The 7052-nt window shown below is 35.6% G+C and overlaps 1 protein-coding gene across 3 annotated transcripts in view; it reads left to right on the top strand.

Annotated features, from left to right (window-relative positions):
* Positions 1-7052, top strand: part of ZFR (zinc finger RNA binding protein) — an 81087-nt gene that overhangs the window by 4811 nt on the left and 69224 nt on the right. The gene's annotated exons all lie outside the window — the stretch shown is intronic.

Genomic DNA, 7052 nt, shown 5'->3' with positions numbered 1-7052 from the left:
CCGGTCCGGGCGCGACACTGAGGGTTGCGATCCATTGCCGGACACGAAAAAAGACAAAAAGGGAAAAAAGAAAAAAAAAAGAATAAAACTACTGAGATACGCAGAACACTTTAAAGAGAAAAATGGAATAGGATATAAAAAGTCATAAAAAGATAAATAAAAATAAGCTATGTTGATGGAGTGAAAAAAATCAGTGCTATCAAGTTAAGTGATTATCTCTTAAGTAATCTATGTATTTAATACAATTCCAATAAAAATCTCAATAAGATTTTTAGGGTAACTTAATAAAGGGATTTTAATGTTTATAGTAAAAAGAGTATTTATCCCAAAGTAGTCATGACAATCTTGTAAGAAATGATAGGGAAGGACTTGCAATATCAGATACCAAAACTTCATTAATAGAAAAATGTGGTATTGGTAAGAGATAGACAAATGGATTATTGGACTAAAATACAGATCCCAGAGATAGACCTATGCTTATATGGGAAATTGGATTAGAAGTATAACTGTTTAAGTGGAGGTATTTGTCAACAACAACAAAAAAGCAAATCCAGCCACATTATTACTCAGAAAAATATGCCATCAGGTTAATCCAAAGATAGCCCTTGGGTTTATAAATATTGTAATTGACAAAGTATGTTAGAATTTCTTAGATACACCTTTAATCTACTGCTTAAAGGTAAGGAGTACACCTAACTGTGCTTGTGTATAAATTGTCCTTGATACCACTTTATTGGGATACAAGATTAGGTTCATTGTTTTTTTTTTTTTTTTCCTTTTTGTCTTTTTTCGTGTGTGACAACGGATCGCAACCCTCAGTGTCGCACCTGTACCGGACCGGGACCGGCAACGGGATCGCAACCCTCGGTGTTGCGCCCGCGCCTCGCTCAGCCAGTGAGCGGCCTGTCTGTATGTGGGATCCGAACCCTCGGCGGGAGTGCTGCCGCGCTCCCAAGCGGCGCACTGTAGCAGTGCGCCACCGGGCCGGCCCAGTAGACATGTTTTGAATGAATGAAAGAAAAGTAGAGAAAGAATAGAGCCATGGTTACACACTTGGAGAACATCTGTGTTTAAGGAAGGGCCACAGAAAGAAACAAATACCGGTGGATGGAGATCCAGGAGAATGTAGTGTCTTGAAAAATCAAAAGATGATAGGCAGTTAGCTTCAGAGAGGCTGGATTTGGGATTTAATTCAGATATCAAATATTGGTACCATTTTAATGGTAGTCATTATAGGAAAACTAGAATCTGATCATTTGGAGCTACAGAAAGACTAGCATAAAATTTTGCTTAAAATAAGTTTGTAATCTGATTTACTATTCACATAAACACTTGAAGGTCTTAGAGGTCACGTGAGCTTAAAGTATTGGGAAGTGCTGTGGTCGAAGATCAATCAAATGAAAATAAATTTTTGAATTCATATTTTATTTCTGGGAAAAGATAGAGTAAAATAAATTACATTAGTATGGTAGTCAGCTTTAAATGGGCAAAGATTGTCCTTGAAAATAGAAAATGATTCACACTTTTGATAGGAAAAACAAGAAAGCCTTTTAAACAATAGCCATATAAATAAGGGCAAAGTATGCTGTGATTTATGAAGATGGCTTTACAGCTTTCTTACTCCCCCATTCTACCTATCCTCAAGACATTTTTTACTACAAGTATAATGGCCTTTATAAATGCAAATATAGTCATAACGCTCTTCTGCCCAAGTTACTATCAGAATATCTGATTATCCTAGCTTTATATTTGGAGGTTTATAATCCGTTATCCACGTTTATGAAATCCAAACACTACTGAAAATACTCCTAGTTTGTAGAAAACTTGACAGTAAAAACCAAATTGACAGAAGGCTATTTTTTCCATCCTGCTTAGTGTGAATATTCATAGGTTTCTCTAAAGAAATGTTAATATGTTTGAGAAGTGGTGAGGGACTGATTTTTCTTTTAATTTTTCAGTTCTTTCTTTTTTTTTTTTTTCCTTTTTTCTTTCTTTTTTTTTGGCATGTGGCCAGTATAGGGATCCAAACCCTTGAGCTTGGTGTTACAAGGCTGCACTCTAACCAACTGAGCTAACCAGCCAGCTTGGATTTGTTTTTCTTGAGTGTAGAAAGTTAAACAGCACTTTGCTTTAATTAACTTAGTGTATCCATTAGCTTTTCTTGTGCCCAGTAGTTTGTAAGTTTCTTTTTTGAGCAATTCTGTTTACAAACAGTTGCTTGTTAAGTCTAAGATTTACATTATGGGATCCTAGTGATCTTATTTTTCTTTCTGGGTTTTGTTTTGCTTTGTTTTGGTGACTGGCCAGTATGGGGATCTGTTTTTCTATATCTTAAAACATTTTAAGGAATTATTTCCTTAAAATTATTCCTATTTCCTAGGAATTATTTCCCCTTTACTCATCGCTTATTCCAAATTATACTAAAAAAGAGTAATATAATTGGAAGATGGAAAAATGTTGGAATCACCTGTAAGAGTGGTGCAGTAGTGAAATAATTGTACAATATTGCATTGCCCAAGTGTTGCATCTTCTTTCAAGAAGGTATAAAGGAAAGTAGAGACACTAACTTTCTGGTTGGCTTTCAGTTTTCCTTCAATACAGATGAAAATTCAGAATTGTTCATTCTCTGTTAATACTGACAAAGAGAAGAAAGTTGCAGGGAGATGTTTCACAATTATTGGATAAATCAGAAGATGAATGCAAAAAACAGCACCATTCTAGACCAATAATAAAGGTGAAATTGATTGTGTAAGCAAAATCTCAGACTAAGATCTTCAGATGACTTTGTGTCCAAGATGAATTTTTCAAACTCAACAATGAGTGAACAATAATATATTTCTTTTTTTTTTTTTTTGTCTTTTTGTCTTTTTCCGTGTCCGGCAACGGTTCGCAACCCTCAGTGTTGACCCCGGCAACGGGATCGCAACCCTCGGTGTTGCCCCCGCGCCTCGCTCAGCCAGTGAGCGGGAACCGGTCTGTATGTGGGATCCGAACCCTCGACGGGAGCGCCGCCGCGCTTCTCAAGCGGCGCACTAGTGCAGTGCGCCACCGGGCCGGCCCAACAATAATATATTTCTGAGGGTAAAAAGGAAATATGGCATTCTCATCCAGTTCGTCTTTCAGTAGGAAGGACTTCATTATGTAATGTTCAGTGACAAGAACGAGAAAATCCCATTTTGCTAAAAGGATATTTGGCAGAATTCTTACATCCTTTGTGATGTTTATGCACTAAAATTTAGTTGGTATGGTTCATTAGTGGACGAAAGATGAGGATGAATGTATGTACAAAGGTGATTGGAAGGAAATAGGTGGGGTAGAAATGAAAAAGAGTCATTGGATTAATTATTCCAAATCTAAAATTGAAAATGTTTTGCAGGTTTGGAGCAAAGAAAATGGCCATTGCTCTTAAACAAAATATGAGCCATCATGTTTCAAAAAATTTTTTAAACATTGGACTTTGACCCTGCAGTGCAGGAAGAAGAAACAGAAGTTAACGGTGAACTAGAACTCATTAGAACTGTATTTTAGATCTGGAATTAGCTTTTTTAAAAAATAATGACGGGTAAGGGGATCTTAACCCTTGACTTGGTGTTGTCAGCACCATGCTCTCCCAACTGAGCCACGGGCCAGCCCTGGAAGTAGCATTTTTGATATGGATGTGTTCCAAGTTCATGCATGAAAGTTGATGAGCAGTTGTGTTCAGAGAACATGGTTTACATACCTTTGAAATGAGGACAATATAGAATAAAAATTTAGTTTTACTATGCTTTGATTCTTAAAATTTCTTAACAGTTCTTTTTCATTATCCTCTATTCTTATGTAAATTATTTGTTAAATGACTTCAAAAATACAAAAACTTTAAAAGGTCTAGTGGACTCAAGGTGGTAAATGGTGATGGCTGTTTTTCCTGGTATGTTAAGAGTAAAAGATCCCAAGAAAATTAAATTTTCATATGACATTTAACCACCCCCCTCCTCTGTAGTGTACCAGTCTGCTAAGTTGGTAGAAATTGTAGGATAAGTTATTTTTTATTTGTTCTAGTTTTCAAGGAGAAATAGAGCTTGAATTTAAATTCCTTCTAAAATGTTATGTATGGTAATGCACTTATTGTTTTAATAGCACTGGAAAGGAAATGGGAGCATGACATTACAATATCAAGTGTAAGGAATAGTTAAAGTTGGTTTGTCTTTGAGGTGATCCTGTGCGGATGTTTGATTTTGTATCTTTTCAACATTATAAAATATTAATCCTAATTTAAAGACATTAAATCTACCAGCAATTTTGTAGATACATAAAATGCCAAAATTTGACCTAGAAAAGCCCAATAGTTATTGTTGAGCATTAAATTTGGATTAATGGAAAGGTCAAATTGTTTTGTGTTCCATGAAAAAGAAAGAAAAAAATGTTTTATCTATCAATTACTTTGCCATTTTTGTCCAAAATTGAAACAAACACACATACACAGTATATTTTACAGGGGATGAAAAGCACATCTAATAAGGTAAGTGACAAAAGCTGTCTACATTTTCTTTTTTTTTTTTTAAAAAAAAAATGACCGGAAAGGGGATCTTAACCCTTGGATTGGTGTTGTCAGCACCACGCTCACCAAAGTGAGCAACCGGCCATCCCTATATGGGATCCGAACGCGCGGCCTTGGTGTTATCAGCACCACACTCTCCCGAGTGAGCCACGGGCCGGCCCCTGTCTACATTTTCTTAATTTGAGATCCCCACTCCCCCAATTTGCTTTACAAGGGCAGATATTAAACATTTTGTTTCTGTCTTACAGTGGTTCCTCTTGAAATTTAACATGAATATTTCACTTAGTCTGAAGTTAATCATTAGCTTTTCTCTCCTAAACAATAGAAGGACAAAATGCTTTAACCTTGATTAGTCCCCTCCTGATTTTTCTGCTGTGGTATAGTATTTTAGGTATTTACTTAACCCCACAACCATTCACTGTTGGACACGATTATTGTTGTTTTAATGTAGTCAGTGATTATTTAAACTTAGCTTCATATTTACCACTGTTTGCTCAACATTCATTTATTCTGAGATCATTTTCCTTCTTTCTAGAGTAAATCTTTCAGAATTTCCTTTAGTTTGTGTCTAGTAATAGGTTTGGGGTTTTTTTTTTTATTAATCTCAAAATGTCTTCAGTACACCCTCATTCTTGAGTAGACATCACTTAGTCTGTGTGGGCAGTTTTTGTCTTCTGCTTGCTTTTAAGAGTTTCTCTCTGTCTTTGGTGCTTATAGTTTCATTTAGATGTATCTTGGTTGAATTCCTTTTCATTAATCCTACTTGAGGTTTGTTGGGGCTCCTTAATCTGAAGTTTGTTGTCTTTCATTATTAATTTGGGGAAATCTCTGACATTCTTTTCAGATCTTTCTTCTCTTCAATTTTTCTAATTGAGTTTTCTCATTCACTTTCAGTTAGATCCAAGTTAACTCTTTTTATTCTATACTCCAGGTCTTTTAATCTCTTTAATATTTTTCATCTTTCTGTTTATCTGTGTGCATTCTGGATAATTTTTACTTATATTTTCTAGTTCACTAACTTTTTGCCAGCCATTTCTAATCAGTTATGTAATACCTTTCTGAGTTTCTGATTATAATTTTTATATACTTTATTTCATTTCTGGAACTTCTGTTTGGTTCCTTTAAAAGTTCATCTGGTTATTTTTGCTCTTATCTCTTTTTCCTTGGTCTTGATAGTCTCTGTTCCTTCTTTAAATGTGATTGTATCATGTATCCAATAATTAAAATATCTGTAGTCTTTTCAAAAATTTTTTTTATTCTGCAGACTCTTGCTCATAGTAGCTCGTTTCCTAATAGGTTTTGTTGTGATCTTTTTTTTTTTTTTTTATTGTGTTCTCCTGTTTGTTGGAACATTATCTGCAGCATTTAGACAGGAATATGTATTTTGTGGCACCCGGAAGGACTGTCAGTTTAGAGTTACATTAAACAAACTTAGCCTGGAATTTTCCTGGCCAGATAATGTGAATCCCAGAGCCCAAAGCTAGGGGGAGGGCTGTCTTGTGGTTAAGAACTGTCAGGGGAAACTTTTCTCCTTTTTACCTCAGAGCCAGGGCTGAAACAGGAAGTTTCTTTACAGTTCTTCATTAAAGATGGAAGAAGGTTTTTTCCTAATTCTCCCATTGTGGTGGTTCTTTTGGGAGCCCCAAAATTCTGAGCTGTTGCTTTTTAATTCTTCCATGTGTCTGCTGACACAGAAAATATTTGTGCAGCAGCACACTGGGTAAACTGGAGATTTGGAGCCCTGGTAAGGATATTGCAGCTGTAGGCACCAGACATTGGGCTTTGGCCACTCATGCACTGCTCATTCTCCCTGAGAAGTAACACTGTTTGGCATGAAGCCCTGATTTTAGACCACTTAAAGTTTGGTAGGCAGACTGGTGCTGCTCTATTACCAGCTCATGAAAGATATTTGTAGGAAAACGTAAATCTACGATACTAAACATAAATGTGTATTTCAGCTTACAGGTTGTTTTTTTTTTTTGGTAGCAAAATTCTCTTGATGAAGGAAGAAGTATATTGATGTACAGTTTATACTTAAGTTCCTTACCTCCTTGCAAAACAATAGTTTGCAGACCTGCTACATTTAGTGGCACTGTTTTAGACCTCTCAGGATCGGCAAATGCCATCATAATAGCCTAGTTTACTGATGGCTCTTAGCTTCAGAATTTCCTTTATTTTCTGTCCAGCCTTTTCACTCATTTAACAAAAATGAATTTTAAAACATATTTTGCCCCATTTTTAGATGTTTTATACTGGGAAGCGTTTTGGGTTCTTTTATCTAAGTTTAGTTAGCTGAATGTTAAATTGTTCATTTGTTTTTGCTACTTTGAAAAATTGTCTTAAGCAGCAGTAATTAAGTTGTAATGAGGCAGTTCTTAGCATAATTGAGATTTGTCACCATGTTGTTTTTAATTGTGATAGGAAAAAAACACATAACATAAAATTTACGATATTAATCTTTTTTTTTTTTTTTTTTTTGGGGGCTAACTGGGATGGGGGTTTAAACCCCTTG

This window comes from Galeopterus variegatus, unplaced genomic scaffold, assembly GCF_000696425.1.
Source record: "Galeopterus variegatus unplaced genomic scaffold, G_variegatus-3.0.2 Scaffold830, whole genome shotgun sequence".
Classification (NCBI taxonomy): domain Eukaryota; kingdom Metazoa; phylum Chordata; class Mammalia; order Dermoptera; family Cynocephalidae; genus Galeopterus; species Galeopterus variegatus.
This window is presented reverse-complemented; position numbering and strand designations above follow the sequence as displayed.